We start from the raw sequence: 16,202 nt of genomic DNA on the forward strand, positions 1-16,202 counted from the left end.
CACCAAGGACCTTCCCAATATGTCTGAATCTTCGTACCTTTCCCGGGATTGTTTCCCATACGCTTTTAAGGAGAGTATTGTATAGCTGATCAAAATATTGCTGTAGTAAAGGCAAATCATCAGATGTTGACACGATATCATCAACATAATGTTCATGGTGGACACTCACAGGAGCCGGGATGGTATTCGGATTATGGGCAACCAGACCATAGCATGTGGTTCAGCTGTCGATATTTTCCTGGGGTAGGACTTGGAAAGTCTATTGCTGTTCATCCCGTGTGAGCATGAACTGTTACTGTTGTTGCTGTTGCTGTGCGTCCAGTGACATCGTGAGAATGATGTCTTGACTTGCACATAAATTGGATTTAATTGAGGCAGAGTTATGTTCTCTCTTCCAGAGTCATTCGTCCAATGGCAAGACATAAGTCAAGATGACTGGTGATCTCTGCCAAGGGAATGCTAAAATAAGGCATTTGCTAGATCTAATACAATATGCTGTTGTCCCACTTTCGTGGTCAATCTCTGACATAGTAATTATATCTGGGACTGCAGGGTGTACTGGAGGAGAGAACTTGTTTAATTTACAATAATCTACCATAGTTCTCCAAATCCATCAGGTTTTTTCATAGGCCACATTGGACTATAAAAAAGGCTCTGGGTTCATTGTATGATATTTACTTTAGGCAATTCCAAAATAGTTTCTGATATTTCTTGATACCCCTCTGGCAGCCTGTACTAATTTCACCACCCTCTTTGATGGTGGAAGGGAAGAGGGTGTCTATTTGGCAAGGGCCCGAAGGATTACTTTTTTTTTTTTTTATAAATTTCTTTATTTATTTTTAGTTTACCACACACGGTTCTACATAGTTATGAGTTCCAGTTTTTCTCCCCTCCCTCCCCCCTCCCTCCCCAAGACGGCATGAAGTCTCATATAACTGTCATGTATAACTTCGCATTGAATTAATTTATGCACTAGTCAAGTCTTGGAGAAGAATTTTGACCAATGGAATGAATCATGAGAAAGAAGAAACAGAACTAAAAAAAAAAAAAAAACAACCCAAAAACAAAAACAAAAGAGAAGCAGAAAAGGCGAGCATGTAGTGTGCCTCAGTCTGTATTCAAACTTCGCAGTTCTTTCTCTGAATGAAGATAGCATTCTCCTTCGTGAGTCCCCTGGAGTTGTCCTTGCCCTTTAGGTTGCTGAGAAAAGTGCAGTATGTCAGGGTTGGTCCTCACGGAATCCATATATCTGTGGCTGTGCACAACGTTCTCCTGGCTCTGCTCCGCTCACTCAGCATTATGTCGTGTAGGTTTTTCCAGGTTGTTATGAAGTCTGCACCATCCCCATTTCTTATGGCACAATAGTATTCCATCACCTTCATATACCACAGCTTGTTCAGCCATTCCCCAATTGATGGGCATCCCTTTGATTTCCAATTCTTGGCTACCACAAAGAGAGCTGCTATAAATATTCTTGTACATATGGGTCCTTTTCCCGCTTGCGTGATTTCTTTGGGATACAACCCTAGAAGTGGTATTACTGGGTCAAAGGGTATGAACATTTCTATAGCCCTTTGGGCATAGTTCCACACCGCCCTCCAAAATGGCTGGATCAGCTCACAACTCCACCAGCAATGCAACAATGTTCCAATTTCCCCACATCCTTTCCAGCATTTATCATTCTCCTGATTTGTTATTTTAGCCAATCTGACAGGAGAGATGTGGTATCTAAGAGTTGTTTTGATTTGCATTTCTCTAATCAGCAGCGATCCAGAGCATTTTTCCATATGCCTGTAGATAGCTTTAATTTCTTCCTCTGAAAACTGCCTGTTCATATCCTTTGACCATTTCTCAATTGGGGAATGGCTTGTATTCCTATATATTTGGCTTAGCTCCCTGTATATTTTAGAGATGAGGCCTTTATCAGAGATACTAGTTGCAAAGATTTTCTCCCAATTTTCTGCTTCCCTCCTAATTCTTGTTGCATTGGCTTTTTTTGTACAAAAACATTTCAATTTGACATAATCAAAATTATCCATTTTGCATTTTGTAATGCTCTCTATCTCTTGTTGGGTCATGACTTCTTTACTTTTCCACAAATTTGATAAGTAAACTATTCCTTGCTTTCCCAAATTACTTAGAGTATCAACTTTTACTCCTAAATCATGAACCCATTTTGACTTTATTTTGGTATATGGTGTAAGATATTGGTCTATGCCCAGTTTTTGCCCTACCATTTTCCAATTTTCCCAACAGTTTTTGTGAAATAGTGAATTATTAGCCCAGAAACTGGCTTCTTTGGGTTTATCAAAGAGTAGATTGCTAAACTTGTTGATTTCACCTACTTGTGTACCTATCCTATTCCACTGATCCACACCCGTTTCTTAACCAGTACCAGGCAGTTTTGATGATTGCTGCTGTGTAGTAAAGTTTAATATCTGGTGTGGCCAAACCACCATCTCTAGCATGTCTTTTCATTAATATCCTAGATACTCTAGACCTCTTGTTTTTCCAAATGAATTTTGTTATTATTTTGTCCAGCTCAGTAAAAAAAATTTTTGGTAGTTCGATTGGTATGGCACTGAATAGATAGATTAATTTAGGTAGAATTGTCATTTTTATTATATTAGCTCGGCCTAACCATGAGCAACTGATATTTCTCCATTTATTTAGATCTGATTTTATTCGCGTGAAAAGTGTTTCATAGTTATGTTCATATAGGCCCTGGGTTTGTCTTGGCAAATAGACTCCCAAATATTTTATAGTGCCTTCAGTAACTTTGAATGGAATTTCTCTTTCTATCTCTTGCTGTTGGGCTTTGTCAGAAATGTATAGGAATGCTGAGGATTTATGTGGATTTATTTTATATCCTGCAACTTTGCTAAAGTTGTTTATTATTTCAAGTAGTTTTTTACTTGATTCTCTAGGATTCTCTAGATAAATCATCATATCATCTGCAAAAAGTGATAATTTAGTTTCTTCTTTTCCTATTCTAATTCCTTCAATTTCTTTTTCTTCTCTTATTGCTACAGCTAATGTTTCTAGTACCAAATTGAATAATAGGGGTGATAATGGACATCCTTGTTTCACCCCTGATCTTATTGGGAATGCATCTAGTTTATCCCCATTACAAATAATGCTTGTTGATGGTTTTAAGTAGATGCTATTTATAATTTTGAGGAAGGTTCCACTTATTCCTATGCTTTCTAGTGTTTTTAATAGGAATGGGTGTTGTACTTTGTCAAAGGCTTTTTCTGCGTCTATGGAGATGATCATATGGTTTCTGCTAGTTTTGTTGTTGATATGGTCAATTATGCTAATAGTTTTCCTAATATTGAACCAGCCTTGCATTCCTGGAATAAATCCTACCTGGTCATAGTGTATTATTCTCGTAATGAGTTGTTGCAATCTTTTTGCTAATATTTTATTTAAAATTTTTGCATCAATATTCATTAGAGAAATTGGTCTATAATTTTCTTTCTCTGTTTTAACTCTACCTGGTTTGGGTATTAGTACCATATTTGTGTCATAAAAAGAATTTGGTAGGACTCCTTCTTCACCTATTTTCCCAAATAGTCTACAAAGTATTGGAATTAGTTGTTCTTTATTTGTTTGATAGAATTCACATGTAAAACCATCTGGCCCTGGAGATTTTTTCCTAGGGAGTTTGTTGATGGCCTGCTCAATTTCTTTTTCTGATATGGGGTCATTAAGAAATTTCACTTCCTTCTCTGTTAGTCTGGGCAGTTTATGTTTTTGTAGATATTCATCCATATCTCTAAGGTTGTCAAATTTATGGGCATACAGTTGGGCAAAATAATTCCTAATTATTGTTTTGATTTCCTCTTCATTAGAGGTGACCTCACCCTTTTCATTTTTGATACTGGTAATTTGATTTTCTTCTTTCTTTTTTTTAATCAAATTGGCCAAAGGTTTGTCAATTTTATTGGTTTTTTCATAAAACCAGCTCTTTGTTTTATTAATTAATTCAATAGTTTTCTTGGTTTCAATTTTATTAATCTCTCCTTTGATTTTCAGTATTTCTAATTTGGTATTTAATTGGGGGTTTTCAATTTGCTCTTTTTCTAGCTTTTTCAGCTGTCTGCCCAGATCATTGATCTCCTCTTTCCCTATTTTATTCATATAGGCATTTAGAGATATAAAACTTCCCCTAAGAACTGCTTTTGCTGCATCCCATAAGATTTGGTATGTTGTTTCATTATTGTCATTCTCTTGAATGAAATTATTAATTGTTTCTCTGATTTGTTCTTTGGCCCACTCACTCTTTGGAATTAAATTATTTAGTTTCCAATTAGTTTTTAGCTTATTTTTCCATGGTACTTTATTAAAAATGATTCTTATTGCATCATGATCTGAAAAGGATGCATTGACTACTTCTGCTTTTCTGCACTGGATTGTGAGGTTTTTATGCCCTAATACATGGTCAATTTTTGAGTATGTGCCATGTACTTTTGAGAAGAAAGTATATTCCTTTTTATCCCCATTCAGTTTTCTCCAGAGGTCTATCATATGTGCCTTTTCTAAAATTCTGTTTACCTCCTTAACTTTTTTCTTATTTATTTTGAGGTTAGATTTATCAAGTTCAGAAAGGGGGAGGTTGAGGTCTCCCAATATTATAGTTTTGCTGTCTATTTCTTCCTGTAACTCCCTTAACCTCTCCTCTAAGAATTTGTATGCCTTACCACTTGGTGCATATATGTTAAGCAATGATATTGCTTCATTGTTTATGGTGCCTTTTAGCTGGATATAATGTCCTTCCTTATCTCTTTTAATTAGATCTATCTTTACTTTTGCTTTGTCTGAGATTAGGATTGCTACACCTGCTTTTTTTACTTTAGCTGAGGCACAATATATTTTACTCCAGCCTTTTACCTTAACCCTATGTGTATCCCCCTGTTTCAGATGTGTTTCTTGTAAACAGCATATTGTAGGATTATGGTTTTTAATCCATTCTGCTATCTGCTTCTGTTTTGTTAGAATGTTCATCCCCTGCATGTTCAGGGTTATGATTTCTATCTGTGTCTTTTTCTCCATCCTAATTCCCCCTGTTTATGCTTTTATTTCTCCCTTTCCCCTTCTCCTCCCCAACAAAGTTTTGCTTTTGACTGCCGCTTTCTTCAGTTATCCCTCCCTTTTTATTCCCCTCCCTTATCTTACCGTTACCCACTTGCTACTTCTCCTCTTCCTTCTGCCCTCCCCCCTCCCTTTTTCCCCCCTTTCCCTCCCACTTCCCGTAGGACAAGTTAGATTTCTAAACTTATCAGAGTATGTTATTCCCTTCTTGAACTAGATCAGATGACAGTAAAGCTCAAATACTGCTCTTCTCCCTCCCTTCTTTCCCTCTACTATAATATGTTTTTTTGCCACTTCCTTTGGTGTAATTTACCCTTTTCTACAACCTCCTTACCACTTCCCTCATAGCCCTCCCTTTATATCTCTTATTTATATTTTATATCTTTACATCAGTTAATTTATACAGGCATTCACAACCTATGTATATCCCTTTCATTTGTCATAATAGTTGTACCATTCACAAGAATGACTTATATATATATATATACACATAAAAAACATACATAAGATGATATAATCCCACATAAAGATGTAAACAACCTAAGCTTATTGGTTAATGAGGTTTGTGGGGTTTTTCCCCCTGGTTACCTTTTTATGTGTCTTTTGAAGTTTGTATTTGGAGATCAAATTTTCCATTGAGTTCTGGCCTTTTCATCAGAAAGGTCTGGAATTCCCTTATTTCATTGAATGTCCATCGCCTTGCCTGGAAAATTATGCTTAGTTTTGCTGGGTAGTTGATCCTTGGTTGTAGTCCCAGCTCCTTTGCCCTTTGGAATATCATATTCCAATTTCTCCTGTCTTTTAATGTGGAAGCTGAGAGATCCTGCGTGATCCTGACTGTAGTTCCACGATATTTGAATTGCTTCTTTTTGGCTGCTTGCAGTATTTTCTCCTTGAGTTTATAGCTCTGAAATTTGGCTATAATATTTCTTGGTGTTTTCAGTTTGGGATCTCTTTCAGGGGGTGATCGGTGAATTCTTTCAATGACTATTTTGCCCTCTGGTTCTAGGACCTCTGGGCAGTTGTCTTTGATAATTTCTTCGAAGATACTGTCAAGGCTCCTTTTTTCATCGTGGATTTCTGGTAGACCAATAACTCTCAAATTGTCTCTCCTGGATCTATTTTCCAGGTCAGTTGTTTTGCCAATCAGATATTTCACATTTTTTTCTATTTTTCCATTCTTTACATTTTGTTTTATTACTTCTTGATGCCTCATAGATTCATTAGCTTCCACTTGCTCAAGTCTAATTTTAAATGAGTTAGTGTTTACATTTTGCTTTTGAGCCTCCATTTTCAATTGGTTGATTTCATCTCTCAGGGTGTCCTTTTCTCTCTCTAGATTCTGAATCTCCATAGCCATTTTGCCAATCTTATGCTTTAGGGACTTGATTTCATCAGTGGATTTTTTCTCCCTTTTTTCCATATTTTCTTTTAGCTCCCTAATTTGGTTTTTAAAATCCTCCTTTAGCTCTTCCAGCAGTGCTTTTTCGGCTGGAGACCAGTTCATATTACCTTTTGAGGTATCTGATGTATCTACCATGTCATTACTATCTTCTTCTATGTCGATATTTTGATCCTGCCTGTCTCCATAAAAAGAATCTATTGTCCTCGGTTTTTTTGTATTCTTCTTCATGTTTGTTGTTTTCCCTTTTCCTGGCATTTCAACGAATTTCTATCTGTGGGTCTCAGGGCTTTCTGTCCCAGCTTTCTTATTCTGGGGGTTGTGAGTCTAGAATTATAACCTTCAGTTTCCTGAGGTGTGGGGGAGGGGTCTGGCTCCCTGGCATCTCACTCCCTGTGGGTGCTCTCCAGCACTTGCTTTTCAGCAATGGTCTCAGCTGTTTGTTGTCTGAGCTGATGTCTGGCACTTCCCCTGGGGGAGCAAGATTACGTCTGGGCTCCCGGTGTTAACCCCTGCCACTCTGCCCCTCTGGGACTAATGAGCTTCTAGTATTTGTCCTGTGAGGCCCCTCTACTCTCTCCTCTGTTTCAGTTCTCTTTTTTTTTTTCCCGAGGAATTCTCTGGGTGAGGGGGGGAGGGATTAGAGTCTTTTACCTGGCCATTGAGTCTTCCGGAAGTTCAAGAAGCCGAGTTCCTGGGTTTTGCAAGCGTCAGGACTGGGTGTTTTCACGGCTGGTGGCGTTGCGCTGCCTCTCGTCGCTCCCACAGACTGCCGTACTGTGTTGGGAGTCCTGGGGATCTCTGCTGGTTTCGGGCACCCAGCTTTCTCCCAGCCCGTCTCCCACGTGGATTTCTCGGCCAGCCGCTTCCGCCTTGGTCTGGAGCAGCTCCGCACCGAGCACTCTCCGAGCCTTCAGGTTCATTCCTCCGGCCTTTCAGACTCTCCCGGCTCGGAAATTTGCCCCACGCAGACTGCTCACGGTTTCTGACTCTCTCAAATCTGCTCAAATTCACTTTTTTATGGGAATCTGACAGACCTTGTGAGAGAGCTCCGGTAAGACGCTGCCTTCATGTGGCCATCTTGGCTCCGCCCCCCCCCCCCCCAAGGATTACTTTTACAGCTCTTACTCTCAGTAGTTTACAAGGCTGTCCCCAGTAATAATTCCATTCCCAAATGTTCTCAAGAACTGGTGAAATAGGGGGCAGCTAGGTGGCACAATGAGTAGAGTACAGGCCCCAGAGTCAGGAGGACCTGAGTTCAAATGTGACCTCAGACACTTGACACACTTACTAGCTGTGTGACCTTGGGCAAGTCACTCAACCCCAACTGCCCTGCCTTCCCCCTCCAAAATAAAGAACTGTTGAAATACACATGTTCTTGGGGGTGATGAGCATACAGTTTGTAACAAAAACTTGGTTCTTTTGGTCAGAGTTTCAGCCCTCTCAACCTAGGATACAGTGACCCTGATACAATTGCTCAAAGGTTTTGAAAGGTGACATAAGGGATACCCCTGTGACCCTTCCAACATCTATACTCATTGAGTGGTATATTGACAATGGTTTTCTTTCCTCACTGTATAAACCCCCACCTTGACTAAACGGCACATTTGCCCAGAGCACAGGAATTCTCTGTCTGGTAGCTCCTTTAAGTACTGAGCTGTTACTAATTGTACTCTGTTTGCTCATTGAATATGAGGTTTATCAACCTGACTATTGTGTTGTTAGTTGTTATGGCCCCACATGAGAGCCAGTGTATAGATTGGGTGTTCCATGTGGCATGTGAGGAACCACACGATAGCTGTCTATGCCTCTCCATGGTCATGAAGGAGCACCCTGAAAGTTGGACCACTGAGAGGCAATGATTCTTGTAACTTACAGTGTTTTGTTAATGATACCAAGACCATGCATTGTTCTTTAATTAATGTTCTATTATACTTGCCATTTTATGTTCTTTTCCCTTATGCTGTTCATGTGCTTATACTGTTGGTGTGATTTATGCTTACAATTTACAAATGTTATGGCAGCCAAAGTCTTTAGATTTCTGTTGCATCATCCCTCCAAGGAGTCCTAAATGCATTGCAGAAAGAGTGGGCATGAAAATTGTATGGGCCAACCATATATCAAAAGTGCTGAACTTGGAATAAAGATATGGTTATAATTCTGCTTCCTACACTTACTAGATATGTGACACAGTTTTCTAAGTGGCCATTTTCATTAACCAGAACCCTGTTCTGGGTGTTGTGATCCATCTCACATATTATCAATGTATTTCTAACTGTAGAAATGAAATTAAATGATGGATTGACCTAGTGTTATCATTTTCACCACCACTATCATCACTGTAATGACTACTACTATTATATTTTTACATATAGAAATTGCTAATGCAGCCACAATGTGAGGACAGTCCTTTTCTAAGCAAACATTGAGGATAAGGACATTGACGTACCTCATAGTATTCACTTGTGATGTAGTTCTGTGGAAAGAGGCACACAAAGTCAGGGTGATCAGCACAACCTTTATTCAGGGATTTATTTATAGGAGACCTCAGTAATAGCACCTTGATATATCACACAGCCTCCATTAATAAAGAATTATCAAATTGATTTAATTTTGCTGTTATAAATAGTGAAATGTTATGTTCAGGAAGGTCTCAGGTCAAAACCAGCCTCAGGCACTTGCTAATTGTATGACACTAGACAAATCACTTAACCTCTGCTTGCCTCAGTTTCTTCATCCTTAAAATAGGGATAATATTATACCTACTTCCCAGAGTTATTGTGAAGAGAAAATGAGAAAATATTTATAAAGCACTTTATAAACTTTTAAATGGATGGGGAACAGGACTTGGAAACAGAAAAACCTGGATTCAAATCTTATTTCAGACATTAAATAACTGGGAGGGGGGGAAGATGGTGGAGTAGAGGGAGCAACATAGTGAAACTCTCCAAACATTCCCCTCCAAGCAACTTTAAAATAACACTTCAAACCAAATTCTGGAGCATCAGAATGAACAAAAGTTAGGGTGAGACATTTTTTCTAGCCCAAGATAATTTAACAGGTTGGTGGAAGAAGCCTGTGACATTGGGGTGGGGGCAGAAGTGACAGCACCAGCAATGGGCCATGAAGGTGGCTGCAGCATTGATAGCAGTTGCTATGGGCACTCTTAGCCCAGATGGTAAGGAGGTAAGACAACTGAAAGTACATGAGACCCTGAGCTAACATGTGTATAAGACCCAGTTGCATTGCTCATATGCAGTTCTAAGTCACAGTTCCAGGGCAGAGAGGAATGCTCATGGTCCTACATGAAGAAACGAATTACTGAAAAAGCAGAATTGGCCAAATGGAAAAAAAGATACAAAAACTCACTGAAGAAAATAATTCCCTAAGAATTAGAATTGGACAGGTAGGGATTAATGTCTCCATGAGACATCAAGAAACAATAGAACAAAGTCAAAAGAATAAAAAAAGAAGAAAATGTGAAATATCTTATTGGAGAAACAACTAACTGGAAAATAGAGGAGAAATACTTTATGAATTATTAGACTATCTGAAAGCCATGATCAAAGAAAGAGCCTAGATATTATATTTCAAGAAATCATAAAGGTAAACTACCCTGATATCTTAGAACCAAAGATGAAAGTAAAAATCAGAAGTATCCACCAATCACCTCCTGAGAACTCCAAAGAAAACTTCCAGGAATGCTATTGCCAAATTACAGAGCTCCCAGATCAAGGAGAAAATATTGCCAGCAGTCAGAAAGAAACCACTCAGATTTTATGAAGCCAGAGTCAGGACTGCACAAGATTTAGCAGCTTCCATGTTAAAAGAATAGAATTCTCAGAATATTATGTTCTGGAAGCCAAAGTAGCTAGGTCTATGACCAAGAATAATCGACCCAGCAAAACTGAATGCAATCCTTTGAGAAGAAATAGAAATTTAATGAAATAGGACTTTCAAATATTTCTGATGAAAAGAGCAGAGTGGAATAGAAAATTTGACTTTCAAATGTAAGACTCAAGATAAGTATAAAAAGGTAAATATGAAAAACAGACTGTAAGGGACTCAAAAAGGTTAAAATGTTTATATTCCTATAAGGTAAGATGACACCTGTAACTCCTAAGAACTTTACAATTATTAGGGCAATTTGAAGGAGTTTATATATACAGAAGGAATGGGAGTGAGTCAATTATGTTGAGATAATCTCAAAAAATAAATGAAAGAGTGGGAAAGAGGGAGGCACTGGAAGAAGAGGAAAGAGAGAAGAGGATTGATTAAAATTACGTCAAATAAAAGATATGTACAAAAAAGAGCTTTTACAGTGGAGGGGGAAATAAGAGGGTGGGCAATGCTTAAATGTCACTCATATCTAAATTAGTTCAAAGGCTGAAGAATAAATACACACACACATACACACACACACACACACACTCACACTCAGTTGGGTGTAGCAATCTAACTCAACAGGGAAGTAGAAGGAGAAAGGGGTAAGAAAAAAGTGGAGGTAGATTAAGGGAGGCAGTATTCAGAAGCAAAACAGACTTTTGAGAAGGAACAGGGCAAAAGGGAGAGAGAAGGATAAGCACAAAAAAAAAGAATTGAGGGAAATACATGCTTATTAATGAGAACTATGAATATGAATGGGATGGACTCATCCATAAAACACAAGCAGACAGAAGAATGGATTAGAAACCAGAATTGAACAATATATTGTTTACAAGAGACACACTTGGAACAGAAAGACACACCCAGAATTAAAATAGGGGCTGGAGGAGAATTTATTATGCTTCAGCTGAAGCAAAAAAGGCAGGGGTAGCAATCATGATCTCATATAAATCAAAAGCAAAAACAAACCTAATTAAAAGTAATACTCAGAGAAACTACATTTTGCTAAAAGGTACCACAGATAATGAAATGATATCAAAAAACATTTATAGTAAGCTTCTGTGATAAAGGCTTCATTTCTCAAATATATGGGGAACTGAGCCAAATTTATAAAAATAAGAGTCATTCCTCAATTGATAAATGGTCAAAGGATAAGAACAGGCAGCTTTCAGAAGAAGAAATCAAAGCTATCTATAGCCATATGGGGAAAAATGCTCTAAATCACTATCGATTAGAGAAATGCAAATTAAAACAACTCTGAAGTACTACTAAATACATATCAGAAATGACAAATGCTAGAAGGGATGTGGGAACATAAGTATAATAATGCATGCACTTTTGGCAAAGTTGTGAACTAGTCCAATCATTTTGGAAAACCATTTGGAACTATTCCCAAAGAGCTATAAACTGAATATCCTTTGACCCAGCAATAGCACTACTAGGTCTGTACTCCACAGAGATCAAAGAAAAAGGAAAAGGACCTATATATACACAAAAAATATTTATCATAGCTGTATTTATGGAGGCAAAGGATTGGAAATTGAGGGGAAACTCATCAATTAGAAAATGATTGAACAAGTTGTGATACATGATTATGATGGAATACTGCTACGCTATAAAAAATTACAATTTTAGCAAAAAATAAATATAGCAAGACCTATACAAACTGATGCAAAGGGAGGTACAGAACTAGTACATAGTAACAGCAATATTGTTATGATGATCAACTGAAATACTTAGCTACTCTGATCAATATAATGATCAAAGACAATTCCAAAGGACTCTAGGTGGAAAAGCTATCCACCTGTAGAGAGAGAACTGATGAACTCAGAGTACAAATTGAAATATAATTTGCTAACTTCACTTTTCTTGCCTTTTGCGATGGCTAATTTGAAAATATGTTTTGCATGATTTTATGTGTATAATTGACATCGTATTGCTTGCCTTCTCAGTGGGTAAGGGAGGCAGAGGATTTGGTATTCTAAATTAAAAAAAAACTTTAAAAACAAGTAAATAATAAATTTAACTTAAAAAACAGACTGAAACAGACTCTGTATGATCCTAGGAAAGACACTTAACCTCTCTGTACCTCAATTTCCTCATATATGAGAAGAAAAAGTTAGATTTAATGACCTCCAAGGCCTCTTAGAGCTCTAAATCTATGATCCTATTATCTCTCCAATACACAGTCCCTCTATGACTTAGTAGATGTCCTTTGAGAGTGGCAATAGCTGAAAAAGTCCTCACCCTGTGACCAAACTGATGGTACTCAGATATTAGACAAATAGTAATTAATTGGACTGATGCACAAAGACCTTTCAGCCTAATAGTGCTTACTTGATGTGTTCAACTTATATAGCTTTGGAAAAACCTAGATTCACCTATATAGCATGTGACAGCTAAGTTATAATTCAGAGGACAATTTTCACACACCATGTTTGTTTTTAAGCATATTGTACAGCTATAGATGCAAAGTAGCACTGCCTGTTTAAAAAAAAGAAAAAGTCTGTGGGAAATTTATGTCCATGAAGGATAAATCATAGTATATATAGAACTCTTGTATAGAAATAAAAAGAAAGATAAAGAGAAGCAATATCAATTAAGTAGTGTGTGGCCAATTGGAAGAAATTGTTCCTTAGTTCCTGATGCAGATCACTGAACAGACATGATTGCAGTATGTTGTTTTGATGGGGTATGTGAACTTTCTGGCTATCTTATGGAAAGCATCTTTCTGTTCGAAAGTACTTCAATAATTTAATGGATCCCTAAACATTCCATCCAGTTGCCTAAATAGCAACACACTCATGTCTTTTTACTTTGTGTCATTCCCCCCCACATCTTCCAATAAATCCTCCAAGTAAGATCTACTCAATATGTTATGGACCTTCCTCATATCTTTTTAACATTCTATGAGCATCAGTATAGTGGCACCTAGGTTGACTAATTACGATTCCTCAGGCTCACTCTCATTATGATCATCCCACTTGCTTCTCCAAATATATATTTACTGGGTAATATGTTATACCATATTTTGCCCATATGCCATTAGTGGTATTATGCTGTAGTCTACTGTATTTTGCCCTTTGGACTGATCAAATATTTCATTCTTTAGAAATTGTGGTATTACCATGATTCTTTCAGATATGGGTTTTTTATATCAGGGAATAGCTTGGGGTCATTGAAAGTGCTGTGGAATTTCCCAAATGTAAATCTATTTGTTCTCTGTCTTCAATTCAATTCTGGGTCCATTTCATTTTCCATCTGCTGTTTCTATTTATATATTTTGTTCTGTCATGTACTATTGGACCAACTCAGTGTATTGGCCACCCAGCTTAACATAGAGCCAGGTGTATAGTAGGTTTTTAATAAATGCTAGTTGTCTGACTGCCCATCCAAGTGCATGGCATACTCTCAACAACAGGCATCCTCCATCTGTTCAGTTTTCTTTTTGTGGATTAAGAATGGTAGTGTATTCATTGAGAAGACCTTAGATTACTCTGAAGTTTAATGTAAAATGAAAACAGGAATATCTGAAGGACCTCATCATTGGTAAGAATTTTTTTCTCTCTCTGGATCCTGTGCAGGACATCCTGCATACTTTGACGAGGACCTCTGAAGAACACATCTCTGTCTGTTTTTGCCTCATCTGATCAGAGGATCATTGACCAAAGCTTTTCTGGGGTTGCATCTTTTAAGGAATCTTCTCTGTTTTTACTTAGGTTTGGTAAACACATCATAGAATAACAACCATCAAAGATGCATTTTACTTTATTGAGACAAATGCCTTTTTAAAAATCAGCAAGCAATTAATACAAGAGAGTCTTGAATATACCTATCAGTTGAATGGTCCAGTGAGAGTTGTTAAAAAGCATTGTGAAAACATGCTTGCTCCCTTCTTATATTTTCATCAAAGATATTCTCAATAAATCAGCCTTATAAAAATTTTATCTAGCTCAGAAAGTGGATAAATGGGTTGGTAATCTGTGGTATTCTTCCAATTGTCTTTCCCCCTCTAGTATCATCCATTATTTTCAAGGCATTTGATACCTTTGCTTCCTTCAGGTATCTTAAGAATCTCTCTCTCAGTGCAGTAAAAATTGGGTAATCATCAATATGGGTTTATTCTGTATGTTCTTTGATCTAGCTGCATTTCCCAGTGTTATCTTATTGAAGGTCATTTCCATTTTCTCATGCATTATGACCAGAGTGAAAGAATTCAAATGTGGTCTGTGTGTCATCAATATTGAAAAAATGGGTCATTTTAGAACTGCTGAAAAATTACTCCCATTTTGTCTATTTGCCTTCTTTCAATTTAATCTATAAATCCTTTGGGGAGTCAATGACATGATTTGCTGGAGCCAACTCAAACCAGCTGGTGAGAGCTAATTTTAAATTTTCAATATGAACATTTACACCTCAAAAATTGTGAATGGCTACATATCAAGGCTTAATTTATTTGTTTTGTTGACCGTCTAGACTTAATAAAATGTTAACTATTGCAGAATTGTATTATACATTTATTCTTTTTTATTTCTTCTCATTGATACTAATTTTGACTTCTCTTAATCTATTCATTTGTCTGACTACACATAGACCTCTGATGCAGGAATGAAACTTACAACCATTTTTGTCCTTTATGATATAATAAATTTAATTTTTTGTAATGTTGTTCAAAATCCACCAAATCTCATGCCTTCCAACCCTCTTCTTGAAAGTATTAATAATAGGTATGAAGCTTATTGGACAGCTAGGTGGTGCATTGGACAGAACACTAGGCTTGGAATCAGGAATACTCACCTTCATGAGTTCAAATATGGCCTCAGACACATTAGCTGTGCAAACCTGGGCAAGTCATTTAAGCTTGTTTGCCTCAGTCTCTCATCTGTAAAATGAGCTGGAGAAGAAAATAGCAAACCACTCCAATATCTTTGCCAAGTAAACCCCCAAAAGGAGTCTCATGAAGAGTTGCACATGACTGAAATGGTGCAACAACAGTGAAATGAGACTTAACAGTAGTCTATAAGCCTTTGGTATCATTAACCTCTTAATCCTGGATCACATTTACCTACTGAAGTCATACTTAACAACAAAGTTTGATTTAATTCAGAGGATGCTGTCAAGTCCTTTGTAGAATGCTTTATCTTTTCCACCTCTACAATAGATGTTGGCACGTAATTGGCAACAATTTTCATGGTAGTCTTTTTGCTTATACTCACCAGGAGCACTGAAAGAATACCTGGCCTAATACCTCATGAAATAATTTTTCTTTTTGTCTCTAGGAATGTGATGAAACCAACTCTACCAACTTCTTTATTTACCTAAGAAGTTGTGAGGTATCCTTTCATTCAGCTACAATTTCCATGTGCCTTCTGGTTTAGCAAGAATTCCAACTTGTTTCAGCTCTTTCAGTAATATATGAATCTGTTGGTCACTGAATAAGAATTTCACACTTAGGATGTCAACAGTCAAATTAATGTCTATACATAGTATAAACACCTTGCAAATATTAGCATGCTCTGCTCCTTTTTTAATAGGTCTATAACTAGCTGCAGAAATATAAGGGAACTGCACAGCATGGTTCAAAAGATGGGATGGAAGGGATGTATCTTAATACAAATAGAAAACAGTATTCTGGACCTTTAAGAATAGTGCTAGGAAGGGCAAAATGCAGAATGAACTCTAAGTCAATATGAACTTCAGTAAAAAGGGCATTTTATCCATATTAGGATCATGAATAGGTCCATTCTTAGAATCCTTTGTTTCATTAAAAGATCAGCTCATGTGCTTATGAGCTCCCAAGAAAGACTTTTTCTTATCTGCC

The sequence above is a fragment of the Trichosurus vulpecula genome, chromosome 2 (genome assembly GCF_011100635.1).
Source record: "Trichosurus vulpecula isolate mTriVul1 chromosome 2, mTriVul1.pri, whole genome shotgun sequence".
Lineage (NCBI taxonomy): Eukaryota > Metazoa > Chordata > Mammalia > Diprotodontia > Phalangeridae > Trichosurus > Trichosurus vulpecula.